Genomic DNA, 14977 nt, shown 5'->3' on the forward strand with positions numbered 1-14977 from the left:
ACCCTTGTTTGCTCTTTTCTTCTCCATCAACCTCTTCACACAGTCTATTACTTCCCTCTTTGTTTTTCCATTCCCCATTTTGCAGCACTCTACTAGGAAATCAACCAATTCTTGGTCTTCCTCTGGTGTCAGGAATCCATGCTTCACTCGTCCAGAAATTCTGTCCTTTAGTGTAGTTCGTGGCACGTCAAATTGTTCTGCAGCTTTATTCACCCCCATCTCCTTTGAGATAACCGCGTTCATTGCTCTAGTCATACATTCAGGGTCCCACAGTTTGCGGCGTTTAACAGCGCCAAGATGCTGTACTTCCAATATTTTATTTCTTGTCTTCCATCCTTTCTTAGCGGTAGATGTTCGCTTCCATTTAGGCATTGGATTACGCCAGACCAGACAGCAACAAAGGTCTCAAAGTTGGTCTCTAGATTACCTTCCTGTATAATTGCGTATTTATTCATATACTGACTGGTCGATAATAGGTGTGGTATCCTGGTCAATAACAGGTAGTGGTCGATAACCGATGAGTTACGCTAAGCATTGCACCAAGCCTCATGATCAGCTTTACATACATACATACATACATACATACATACATACATACATACATACATACATACATACATACATACATACATACATACATACATACATACATACATACATACATACATACATACATACATACATACATACATACATACATACATACTGTACATACATACATACATACATACACACATACATACATGCATGCATACATACATACATACATACATACATACACACATACATACATGCATGCATGCATACATACATACATACATACATACATACATACATGTACATATGAACAAATGGAATGATGTACAGTAATAATGACTGGTCACTGGTGCCAATAACATACACATGTGTGCTACACAGTAGATATGCACAATACATTAACACACACATGTAAATACAGAGCATACATAAACACTTCGATATATCTCATCATAACAGAAATTTTCCATTAGATAAATTTCCGGTGAAGTACAATCAGAAGCTAGCGGAGCATTATAATCACCATAAGATTCTCCATATGGATAAAACTATGAAAGTAGACAATCAACAATAATTATACAGTGTAGCAAGCACATACATACACTAAAGTGTTAGCAAAATTATCATTTAAATGTAGTTGAAAAGCACTATCAAAGAACTGAACCAGAATTTCATGGTGTTATTAGTAACACACATAACATAAGCAATCAAATATCGACTGTGTTGTGCGTCAACCTATACGGGATTCTTGTTTAGAGCAAGATATACACAAACATTTTATACCCAGTGACATGCAATTCAATACTCTAGGGGTACACAACATATCAGCCAAGGCAGTGATGTTCCTCAGTAGCATCCAGCAAAGGCAGTGGTACATACATCATACATCTATATCGTCAGTTGACATTGTTTGCTGTCCACTCGATAACTTGCGTACATCAAGTATTGTCTGGTTTGAAGTATTTTACTTGGCATTCCCACACAATTCAAAACTAAATGTTGCCAATAGTCTACCAGTACTAATAGTAATTCCATTAAAATTCAAAAATGTTTTATGCATGATTTTTTAAAACATGCTCACATTAATCTAGAACATGAGAAGCAACACTGATAAAGTTCATTACACTACAAGTACCATTTTCATGCTTATGCTAGACGTTTGCTTATGCTAAACAACTTCTTGTTATTCACCAGCAGTCCAACAGGATAGAAGTTGATTTAAGCTAGTAGAATATCAAAACAAGGCAGCACAAGGTGGCTTATAGTGTTCAGGGAAGTTCCATGTTTGAATCTGGATTTGATAGCATGATGATAGATGTAGAGTTTGCTGTTAATAGACATTGATTGATAAATGATTGTTTACACTACAGTGTAGTAGTCTAACAGAGCACAGGGGACAAACATATCACTGCTCTATCTATACTTTGTTATATACAGTACTTTCCTTAGAGTCTCTATAATATATTCTATACCAGGATGTGATAAATATTTGGATTCTTTGAAAAGCATATATATCCAAAACGTCTGCTACAGTAAGAAGAAAAAACAGGAGATTCAAACTGGTGACCTCATGCTTGCAAGTTATGCATTATACAATTGAACAGCTTTTCTTGCAGTTATGTAATGGAAAATTTTACACTGTAAAAGACCAATGTTAGTACTTAGAAACTTGGTTAAACATTTGCATTGTTTGGCACAAAAAAAAATTCACACTTGCTGAAGTAAGCAAGACAGACATTTGACATCAAATAGTTATAGCAAAACACTTAATTCTTACCTCTGATATACATGTACGCTTCTCTGGTTGACAGTCACCTGGGAAACAATATAATAATAGTCATGTCATATCAACATTCTGAACCAGCACATTATGTGATAACACTGAAGTTGGGATGGAACAATTCGTTTTCAGACAGTTGTGCAGCATTTACATATATTTGAAGATTTTTATGGTTAAATGTATTTTGGTTTATCATAACAAAACATTTGCAATCACAGTTATTTTACTTGTACATACATGTATACAACACTTACACTTACTTTCTACACCCAGTACTAATGGGTTTCCCACCAACAGCAATATTATTAGAGATCTGTAACACAGTTCCATGGTTTTCACAATCAAATCAAACACGTTTCTTCAAAATTTGCACCTTTCAATTGTGATCAAAAACAACTAAAATAAAATAATTGCAAAGTAGCTACACAATTACAATATGTGACCTAATTTTAGAAAACCGTCGATATCTGCACAATTTTCAAAATGGATTTTATTTGTTCTATTGTTTTCTACAGGGACAGAGGAATGGACTAACTAAGTTTCAGCTTCCTAAGTTAAGCAGCGTTGGAAATACAGCACTAGACAGCCGGACGAGCAAATAAATTGATATGCAGAAGCCATCGAGAAAAGAATTTATAGGCGCTTACATAAACCATCATAACTTACTGATACAATGACGTACGGAATTAAATCTTCGCTCATTGTGTTTGCCATGAATTTGTGCATCCGCTAAGGTATAGTTGTTTTCCCCAGGCATGTTTCTGTGTTCGAGAAGGAAGACAAATGCACTGAAAAACGATCGTCGGTAAATTCTTTCGTCACCGCAACGTAAACAAACGTCTGTAACTTTGAAATCCTTTCGTGTATGGAGATGAAACAAAGATTTTTGTACTTCCGATGAACAGGCGAACACGATGATGCCCAGGATTTATCCATTGGAGGCTTAATTCGCCCACCAGTGAGGCGATAAAAACTTGCATAATTTTTTTTCTGGAGCTTGCGTTTTTTACGCATAGTTTTTATTTTATTACAAAAGTACTATTGTGCGTATATCGACGGTTTTCCAAATTCAGTCACATATATTTTCCATTGTTAGCAGTGCATGTAGTTACAAACCCTCAGCAACAATTTATTTCTCATCTTCCACCACATTCAAGATACTCTAATAGAGCAGTCAAGTAACTACTCTAGCTAGCAGAGCAATCTAAACTATACCTGTAGCTTAGTTAAACTATATAGCTTAGTCACAGTTTTTACCCAGTAGTTAGTTTATTTCATTTAAAGCATTGGAAATACTGTGATTGTTAACTACAAGTACCCTAAATTCTATTCTCACAGAAAATGTTGAGATTTTAGTAACTCTCAGAGTTACTAAAATCTCATCATTTTCTGGAGGAATATATTCATTATTTCATTCCTTATCTCAGACAATATAGTTTGTTAATTTTCAAAAACCCTTATAAAAATCCTAAATCCACCACTGGCATAGCTACATTTTTGCTCATAATTCATGCTAACCCTACAATAGCCAAAATGTAGAACCCTAATTATTAAAGGAAAGAATGTTTTGACTTCCAGCATTACCAGTTAACTGCAAACATCTTGCAAAAAAGTTTTGCTTGAAATGCCAAAGATAACAATGAACTATGACCTATAAAGGTAATTACATTTTATTACTCTATCTCATAAGAGCATATAGCTAACTAGGGTGAAACAGTTTCAGGAATAAAATTTACCTCATACAAAATTAGCAGATAAATCAGATGGTGAATAGGTTTAATGGATTTGAGAGTATATTGAGACTTGCTTCCTCGAGTAGTGGTTTGATTAAAATGTATATATATATATATATTTATTGTCTTGGAGACAGCATGATGTCATCTACTGTATAACAAAATGCAAACTATGCACGGCCACCATTTTATGCCACAATAACAAACGTACCAGTGGCATGTGTCTTTTTGGGTTCTGATGAGTGTGTGCTCTCTGAGCTTTGTTTTGCCTTTTATCTTCAATCAGGCTATTCATCCTCATCTTCACACAAGTGAAATCATATCAAGGTATTAATTTTCCATATCTTGAGCAGCATACTTAGACGTCACAAAATTATTCAATGTCCTTATGTTCAGTAGATACCAGTAATTTCATGATTGGATAGAGACCATGCCCATTAATGGATGATAGTGATCTAATGCATGCAGAGAACCTTTGTGAAATGTTCCTTGTAGCTAGTATCCCATCGATAGATCCACGATGAAATCCGGAGACATGATTGTAAATATCACTTTAGTATCTCACGAGATGAGAACAAAATTTCGTACTCAACACAAAGGACCAGATGAAATTTGTTACTTAGCCAGATCACAACTATCTGGAGTTATTGTATGTAGCTAAAAAGTATGCACAGTATATAATGTAACAAGCAAATGATTTGCAGGGTACCTGGCACAGGGTTGCTTTCTTCGAAAAAAAAAACAACAAAAAACAAAACAGACTGTGAGATCACGTGTAGTTCAGGGAATTGTAACTTAAAAACTGGACCCCCTACTTCCAGGCTGACGATTTTGAGGTATTGGGACCCCCAGATAAATTATCTCAACTTTGTGATTATTTGGATGCCCAGGTCCATATTTCTGAAACATTTGGACCTATTCTGATATTTGGACCCTTCTGAATTGTAGAGGTTTTCAGAAGAATCCAAAAACACACATGTATACTATATTATACATATGGCATTCCATTATGTCTGACTTACGTCATGTAATTATAGCTGCAACAATCTACAAGAAATATTGAAAATCATGTAAAAATAATAGATGTGCTTCAGACTTCTGGACATATGGATTTTTGTAACATGACTGCAGTAATGGTTGTTAGAGACTTTTTAAAGAAACAGTGAAGGATGGATATTTGTCAGTATGGTAAACAAAGATTATCTAACGGTATATTATTTTAAAAGTCAGTGACTAAGTAACTATGCTTTAGTCACCAAGAAGTTTTTGGCCAAATGCAAAATTCACCCCAACCAGCTATGTAGCTACAGTTAAGCAGCTTTAGCCAAAATACTCCACAGACAATATTGGTATAATATTATGGTGATTAACAACATATTATTTGTTCAGTAGCCAAGGTTTTCAAGATGTTAATAGAACATCCCATGTTTTATACATCCACATAGGTTCTGTAAAATATCACGGCTATTACCCAATGGCTTTCTGTAAATATACGTTTTTTGGATTTTCCTGAAAACCTCTATAGTGAAACCGAGAAGGAACTGATGTTTCAGAAGATTGTAATGAAATAATTATTTGGACCCCTCAACACAGGGGAACTGATATTTCAGATAAATATTTACCTCTAGCCTATTTTTTTTCTGAAATTATGTTTGGATTCATTTCAGTATTACTATATCCCATCCAAAAACAGCTTATAGCTGTAAAAAAAGTGCGCGTCCAAGTAAAGCAGAGTTAACTGCGACAAAAAGTAATGATATCATAATACGGCCATGTGCGAGGTGTGCAAGTTGTAAAATTAATATTAGCTAATCAGATAATACAATGTTATTGTTAAAGTGTTAATGAGAACTATGTGATGCTGCTAGTTTTTAAGTGTGTGAGCATCTTCATAAATGCCACATAAATTTAATTCTCAATAAAGCAATGTGTATAGATTCTCTGATAGTAATAAATAGTTTGAGTTTGGCCACCTTTCCTTTGTTCGTAGCATTGCTATATACAGGAAAGGCGGCCAAACTCAAACTATTTATTACTATCAGAGAATCTATACACATTGCTTTATTGAGAATTAAATTTATGTGGCATTTATGAAGATGCTCACACACTTAAAAACTAGCAGCATCACATAGTTCTCATTAACACTTTAACAATAACATTGTATTATCTGATTAGCTAATATTAATTTTACAACTTGCACACCTCGCACATGGCCGCATTATGATATCATTACTTTTTGTCGCAGTTAACTCTGCTTTACTTGGACGCGCACTTTTTTTACAGCTATAAGCTGTTTTTGGATGGGATTTCAATACTTTTTGTTAGAATAAGCAATGTACTGTTGATAACAGTAGGTGAGTTTCCATGGTTTTGACAGAAACCCCAGATTACAGTGACAGAATATTAAAATATAACTGTAATTTTAGTGGCCAGGGCCGCCCACATTGGGGGTAACTGGGGTATTTTGCCCCCTACCACAGCCCAAAAGGGGCCACTTGAATACCTGTTTAAAGAAAGATCGATATACTCTAATAGAGCAGTCAGGATCTAGACCCTTCCTTGCCCCTGGGCCCCTCTTTAACTCTTTTTCCTGGGCCCTCTAATTTCTCAGGGTGGCCCTGTTAGTGGCATGCAACTGCAGTCAACTAACACCCATTTTAACTATTAAACCCTAACAACGCTTTGCCTTTCATCTTGTACTGCATTGAAACGATCAAATACTCTATTAGAGCAGTCACAAAACAGCTGTAACACAGCAATCAATATTTAGCATAGTTACAACTTTTGCTTAGCATCGGATTGTATAGTTTAAATTACTAGCTACTTACAGACTTTACAATATAAAAATATGGCACTTGTAGAAATGTGACTGTTCTATTAGAGTATCTCGATCTACTTCAAGCATTGACTAATTCAAGTGAAGAAGCTACGCCCCTGCCAAGAGATCTTGTGAAATGAAATGAGAATAGTAAAGAAAAGGCAAGTATGTACAGAGACAATAGAGGGGCGCGTAATTATGTCCTGTAGTAAATAAACGCCTTTAAAATTTATATTACTACTAAATAAACGCACCAGAATAGGCTTGTGTGGCTGTTGTCTCCAAGGTTGTCTCATTACTTGTCTTTTCGTGTTGAAGGGATTTAGTCGCAATTGGTGAGTTTAACTATACATGTATTTGTGTTGTAAAACTTAATTGTAAAAAGGCGATTAGCACACATCATGATAAACATGTATTTGTCACAGTAGAGTCTCTCACGAAGTCACGATTATTACGAGACATTGGACCAGGGTAAAAATTTACTGCTATATTTAGAGGTTGTAGCGTTTGTATATCTTAGTATCTTAATAAATAATCCCCCATGATCACTAATCACTAATAGTACAGTGAAAACTGGTCATTATTCAGGCCGTAGGGACAAAATTTTCTGACCTTGCCTTTTAAAGAGGTGGCTGCATTAAGCGGCCTTAAAAAAAGGTAAGAAGCATGCTGTTCTAACTGGCTATAGAGATGGATTTAGTGTATGACAGCGTATGAGACAGTGAGTGCTGGTAGCAAGGGGGCAGCCAATCTGTTAGAGCACCAAAAGCACTGCTTCAGACATAGGCAGTTGACTGTCAGCCCCAAGTGTAAAAAGTTTCACTATTGGTCCTTATAAGCTCCTGATGAAGAAAGTGATGAAGTCATTATCCATAGGATATATTTTTCAGAGTATCCTTTTCAGTTCTACAATATAGTAGCCAAGCATAAGATGAACATAACACAGCATTCCAGTAGTTTAGTGGTGACCACAACACTGCCTGAGTTAAACTGTGGTGAGATTTGAAACTACCAGAAGCCCTGGAATGTCTTCAACACATGAAATACCAAATATCTAATGCCTGGCTTTCTTCCACAGTGGACCTGTCTTGGTGGCCACTTGTACAGAAGGGAAACAGCTGCCACACAGTCTTGCGAGTGAAACAGCTAATTGCCACACCCCTTAATTATCAATTTGTAAAATCTTTAGCAAAATTGTGTGTGCGAGCAAGTGCGATGTGGCAGTGCCGTGTATATGGTTGCTGCCTAGCAGTGACACATCACGAGTATTGAAGTCACAATGCATTACTGTATCATCCATCTAAATACAATCTCTGAATGTGTCATTTTGTGTAGAGAGCAATCTTCCACAAGAAGTGACCTGCAGGTTTCAGTGTATATTGTTAACCATTAATATTGTGAACTATATGTACAGTGAAACCTCACTTAGTGGCCACCTCTTTAATAAGACCACCTCATTATATTGGCCACCTCTAGTAGGTCCCAAATATAACTAAGCATTACTTATGACCTCATTAATAAGGCCACCTTGTTATTCAGGCCAAATTTTTTGGTCCCACAGCCTGCCATATTAATGAGGTTTCATTGTACTTATGTGAATTTTTATTTTTCGTAACTTTTCTTCAGGTTTACTGATGGGCACTATGAAGCATTGTTGACTGGTACGTGTATAATGTGGTGACTTGAAATTCTAAAACAGTACGTAGCATGTCTTGTATGTACATGTAATGTGTTGTAATGTGTCCACACATCCACACATCTTAGAAATAAATATAATTGTATTCTCTATAAATAGTCAGTTCCATTGTGCCACTGGGTCATAAGTTGGTTGAGTATGGATCATCCAGGGCACTTGAGTCACATTTTGGCCTGGCCAAGTGGATCTCATCCACTGACAGAATATACAGGATCAGATCACGTGTATAAATTACGGTGGAACTTGTTTATTGCCACCTTCACTCATTCAGCAGGTAACAGTGTATAAATTCTCAATTGGAATTGGCTTTTCAAGAGTGGTTGTCTTTCTATACTAGTGGCCATTAAGACAGGTTGTACTGATAGATAGAGTGTACATACTAGAGATGCAACAATATCCTCCACTTAGTGTCGTTTGATAGTGATGCAATGGAGACTATGTATTATTGCATTTAAGTACTATACTATTATATTGCAACTCTAGCACGTATTTATAACAGGAATGTTTGTTAACCATTTAGACATGCTGGAGCCACACCCACTCATCTGGATTCTACAAATGAAGTCATACCAACTTGTTGTCATCATACTTACTCGTTACTCCCTTGGATGAATATACATGCCGTCATGTGAGACTTGCTACCATGGCGGGCCACTGGAAAACATTTGCATAGCAGTTATATTACAGTCATTATTGTACAATTCTTACATTATTGTTGTGAAAAGTGTTTGGTATTCATGTGTCTCCTCTGTATGTTGTAATTACATGTGTAATTTTGTGTGGGGGTGCTATAAAATGCAATAATGCATGGTGACAATTGTATTAGGCGATTTTGCACACTTCCTTTTTAAGCTAGCTACATGTGCTAATTACTCACAGCTTGTGTCAACAACTGGTAACCGCAGTTGTACTCTTGTGTCATTCTTTAAGCCGCGCCCTTAGAGGGACTAATTTCAAAACGAAGGATGGTATGCAGCACCATAGATTATATCAAGAGTTCATAATATATATATATTATGAACTCTTGATTATATCTATGGACTATAATCTATGGCAGCACACTTCTTGGTGGCTATAGTACTGATTAACTACATAGAGCGCCAGTTCATCAATACCCAGTGACCGCAGTTGTGCTCTGCGTCATTCTTTAAATTCCGAGTAAAATTCTTAGAGAGCAAATGACGTGGGGGCGACTAAATTCAAATTTCAAACTAGCCATTCTCGAAAACAAATGTTTCAATCTGAACGAAACTTTTAGAACAGTTTAAAGACACATTGCCCTACATGCCAAGCGAGTATTGCGGAAAACAACAATCTGGGATTTGTATTTGGCCTCTAGGTCGACTGAGGACGACTGAAACTTCGTTTGGTGCTGAAACCACGACTGTAGGGTAATCATGTATGGTGAAATCGATGATGTGAATCTTGAGGTGATTGAGTGAATACTGAAGCGATAACAGGGCGATCAATGTTCGGAATGCACAAAGGAACGCAAGGCATACACCTGCGGTTGCGTCTAACCGCATGCGATTAAAAAAAAAAAAAAAAAAAAATGAAACTTCACCTTTGATGTCGGCAACCTCGATCACGAAACAATCAGCATGGATTTGCTTCACTGCTTGTGTGGTAGTTACTAGTGACACGATGAGTTCAACTCCAGAGTTTCAGAGGGATAGCGTAAGTGACGGGTGGATTACAGGAAGGCCGAATTTGACAACGTTCGTTCTTGTAAAATCCTCACGTAGTGGTCGCGTCATTTATTGTCTGCGGCGCGCGTTTCTGCTTTACTGGCCGCGCGACTCACTACCGTGAGTCTTGATTGCTGTATGATTTACAGTCTAGTCAAGTCTTAGCTACAGACAAAGAAATACCTTTCGATTTCAAACTACCCTGCAGCTGCCACTGCATGGGGTAAGAGAAGCCAACTCTGTTGTATCCATTACAGCTTAATAAGAAAATTAAAAATAAATATACGATCGTGAAACTGATGGCCAGCTAATTGGGAAGCTAACACAAGAGTTTAATTTACAAGCAACCTGGTCATAGTTGAGTCATACTTCTCGTCTGGTTCAGCCAAAAAGTGACATTAAAAATCCCACTTTTGCAGCTGAATTTGCAAATGCGTTATTGCGAAGACATCTAGCTATATGCAGAAGGAGAAGGCACTACACTATTTGACCACAGTGAGTTACCTGTAATTTGACTGCAGTGGATCTCAGATCGACCAACAGTACTGAGGTACCTGTGAGACACCCTAACAGTGTTCAAAGTGTTCATATATGCATGCACCCTTGATCATTATTTATTTATTAAATATATTTACTAAGTCTTAGAAAGAGATTTGCTTGCCCGTCCAGCACTATGGGTGGGCGTAATCCTTCTGCCAATGCTAATTTTGAATTTGACTAATCCATTCAGGTTACCTCAGCGTTAGTCCAGGAGATCATTGAACAGCAGACTCATTTCAGGGTAACAGTGGTTAGTGCCCAGCATCAAGCTAAGGCTAATGTTATGTTTTTAAGATGTCAGTGGCTGGTTTCTAAGCAATCAGAACTTACTCCCCTTTTACCAGCTGATTTACAGTACATCGCATTGGCGGGATAAAAAGTTTCGGCACGTATCTTGCCATTTTGCATTGTTTCTTTGTCTAGTGAGAAAGGTGCCTCTTCTTGGCTATCAGTGCTTCCCATCGAAGAGCATGGATTTACACTCCATAAGTGTTATTAGGGATGTGTTTGCGTTATGGATGGTTGCCCAGTGGCTTACCTGCTAAGTGTGTGTGTGGTCATGTCTTCACTGTTGATCATGCAATGGACTGTGCATCTGGTGATTTCTCTACTCTACGTCATAATGAACTTAGGGATTTCACTGCAACTGCTTTGTCTGAAGTTTGTAATGATGTGGCAATTGAGCCAGTGTTGCAACCCCTATCTGGTGAATCTTTTCACTATGCCACAGCCAATGTGGAAGATAAGGCACCTGGATGTCAGTGTGTAAGGATTCTGGGGAAACCGTCATCAAAAGGCTTTCTTTGATGTAAGAGTTTTTAATCCCACTGCTCCTAGTTATCGAAACACAGCAGTTTCTTCTGTATATAAAAGGTTTGAGCGTGACAAGCAGCGTAGGTATGAGCAGTGTGTAAGGGATGTTGAAATGGGCTCTTTCACCTCTTTGGTATTCTCTACTTTTGGGGAATGGGAGGTGTGGCCACTACTGCTTACAAGAGGTTGGCATCTCTGCTTGCTGCTAAGAGAGGCCACAGTTATACTAGTGTTGTGTCCTGGAATAGATGCTCCATGCACCACTTTTTCTTTACTGAGATCAACTTTAACCTGCTTGTGTGGAGCCAGGTCTCACTGTGGCAGCCCAGTGACTATTGGAGCACTTGACCTTGCAATATCCGAGGGTCAGGTGCTTCCTCCACTTTGTCATGCACTTTGAATTGTTGTCTCTTGTTTTTTCATTTACTTATAGGACTGTGAAGCACCTGTATCTCTCAAAATAGTGACAGGCTTCTCACTTGGTGTCTCTATTAACGATAACGTCAAAATCACTATGATGGGGGGACTCTATATATTTTAAATATAAAAGTTATTGTGTTCTATAAAAGTTGTACCTGTGGCGAGTAGAGCTCACTAGTTAATCTACCGAGTGCTGCTGCAAATTATCATTTCAGTAGTTAGCTATAGGCCCCAACGCTGGCTGTAAAATATCAGTATTAAACGCCATAGCTACTTCACTTGCCAGTATCCGGGCTCGTATCCTCTACCTATATTCCTCAACTGTACCCCGGCGCATACTGGCAGTCGTCACGTCCCACTACACTACTTCAAAGCAGACAGTACAATATCCCCAAACTAACCTTTCGTGTGTTAGTCTATAATCAACCCAATCTTGTAAGAATCGGCAACTGAACGGTAACTACGGATGTAGTCTAGTATCGCGAACCAGTTCCGGCCCTAGCCTGCAATGCGATTTAGCTATATAGTAGTCTTAGAAGTAGCTGAGTTAGCTATACTGAGCAGGTTTGATGGTACGTGTATAAGCTTAAGTAAATTGACCTTGTGACTTCATGACCCCAGTTGTGGCTTTTGGCCTTACCCACCCTGTACAAACAGATATTTTATTAATTTAATTAGTACGGTTCACGGTTCACCAGAGCAGATTTTGCAAAATTGAATATTATGATCTGATGACTTGTGGCTTTATGATCTCAGCTGTGGCTTTGTTGCCACGTCAAGTCACACACTGTAATATAATGTGTCGTTTTGCCTACGAAAGCCGGTGCGCCACACCCTGCATGGGTAGCTAGTCTATAGCTACTGTCAGGGATAAATAAATCACACCAAATCTTGCAGCCCTGGAGCTCTCCGGTAGCTACTTGCACACTGTCGTGGCTCTGCACTAGTACTTCTGAGGTTTACATCGCATTAATACTGAATCATCGATGAATCAAGTATTGCATCACTTGATCAATTGTGCACGTGATGCATGGCAGAAATGGCGAAGGACTTTGCGAAAACATACCGAGTCTCACGAATTGGACGTGACTGCTAATCTCACGAATTGCATAAGTGGCTGTACTCTTCCCAGCTATCTTCAACATTTGCCATCAATTATCAAGGGGGTGACAACACAGGCACTCGCTGTAGGTAGATATTTGTCTCGAGCATTAGCGCGGGCGCTTATAATCTCCAATCGATAAGCCCCAGCTCCGAAATAGTGGTCTGGCTGCGCGAATCAGATTATCATTTTGTCAAAAGACGTGGGTACATAGAAGGCTGTAGCCTGCAAACGTGCTCCCACACACATAAAGACAACATACACACAGGACAAGTAACCACAGAGTTATAAAAACAGAGCAGTCAAAATACAATTATTATTATTATTAAATAAATGTTACAGTAAAAGAAGACGACGAAGAGCAGACCTAAATGCAGTCCAATTTAACAGCTGTAAAATGTAAATGGGAATAGTGTTCCAAAGAAAAGGAGTGTTAACAAAGAAAGAGTATCGATAAGGATTAATAGTCAAGGATGGAATTGATAGGGTCAGTGAATGTGATCTAGTGACAGTAGAAGAAAATTACAAATGTCTTGAAAATGGAATAGAAACTCCTTTGTGCAAAGTATCATGCATCAGGCAAATAGAATAAAAAGATCTTCTACTATGGAGAGAAGACCATTTAAGTTCCTGAATACATGTGTCTGAAGACTTATTCCACATATGGTTAGTAGAGTTCCATCTGCTACCACAGATCCACCGTGCTGCACGTCATTGAACTGATTCTAAATGAGAGACATCCTTTGCTAAGTGTAAACACCAAACAGGTGAAGCATACTCTAGAATTGGTCTAACAATGGAATTGTATGCAATTGATTTGACCATTGGAGAACTGGAAAATAGAGTGTGTCGTAGATAGTTTGATCTAATCCAAAACAGCCAAGCTGTAAAAAAAGTGTGAGGCTCTCAAAAAGGCTATGGTGAAAAAAGATGTGAAATCCAAGGTGGCGGCCAAGAAATGGCTATGATGGTAGGTTAATGGTAAAAATTTTAATAACGACAATTCAGGTGAATTTTTGTGCCGCTTGGTCTTGGCACAAAATTCACCTGAATTGTCATTATTAAATTTTTTACCATTAACCTGCCATCACAGCCATTTCTTGGCCGCCACCTTGGATTTCACATCTTTTTTCACCATAGCCTTTTTGAGGGCTGCACACTTTTTTTACAGCTTGGCTGTTATGGATTAGATTTCACTTCTTTTTGTATTTGGATACCCCAAAGCCGGCCTATGGCTGGCTTTGGGACTTTTTTAACCTATCTTTTTTCTTTACCACAGGAAGAAGAAAAGATGAAGTAGATGTACTTTAAATATTTTATCAGTAAATGTACAAATTATACATATATAATACATATATTGATTACAGAAATCTCTATGGTGGTTTCTTTGTAACTGAACACTCTACAAGGTGACTTCTTCTAATTGCTCTCTCAACAGGGTGAATTGTTTGTAGCTGAACGATCTACAAGGTAACTTCTTCTAGCTGATTTCTCTACAGGGTGATTTGTTTGTAGTTGAATTCTGTACAGGTGATTTGTTTGCAGCTGAGCTCTTTACAGAATGGTTTCTTTGTAGCTGAACTCTCTACAAGGTAACTTCTTCTAACTGATCTTTCTACAGGGCAATTTGTTTGTGGCAGAATTTTATACAGGGTGATTTCTTTGCAGCTGAATTCTCCACATGGTGGTTTCTTTGTAGCTGAACTCTCTACAAGGTAACTTCTTCTGGCTGATCTTTCTACAGGGTGATTTGTTTGTAGCTGAATTCTGTACAGGCGATTTGTTTGCAGCTGAGCTCTTTACAGAATAGTTTCTTTGTAGCTGAACTCTCTAAAAGGCAACTTCTTCTA

At 37.8% G+C, this 14977-nt stretch overlaps 2 long non-coding RNA genes across 3 annotated transcripts; one reads left to right on the top strand and one right to left on the bottom strand.

The window, feature by feature from the left end:
* Positions 1 to 2257: 2257 nt before the first annotated feature.
* LOC136250096 (uncharacterized) lies at positions 2258 to 12653 on the bottom strand. Of its 2 annotated transcripts, none has more exons than XR_010698438.1 (3): positions 12427 to 12653; positions 2578 to 2713; positions 2258 to 2352 (listed from the first exon to the last, which is right to left on the bottom strand). It is a non-coding gene; the product is annotated as an uncharacterized lncRNA (long non-coding RNA). The 2 variants fall into 2 exon arrangements; XR_010698439.1 differs by having other exon boundaries at positions 2578 to 2690; positions 12427 to 12652.
* Positions 6611 to 9317, top strand: LOC136263888 (uncharacterized). Its single transcript, XR_010704822.1, has 3 exons — positions 6611 to 7203; positions 8495 to 8566; positions 9085 to 9317. It is a non-coding gene; the product is annotated as an uncharacterized lncRNA (long non-coding RNA).
* Positions 12654 to 14977: the final 2324 nt, after the last annotated feature.

Source organism: Dysidea avara, chromosome 1, assembly GCF_963678975.1.
Source record: "Dysidea avara chromosome 1, odDysAvar1.4, whole genome shotgun sequence".
Classification (NCBI taxonomy): Eukaryota; Metazoa; Porifera; class Demospongiae; order Dictyoceratida; family Dysideidae; genus Dysidea; species Dysidea avara.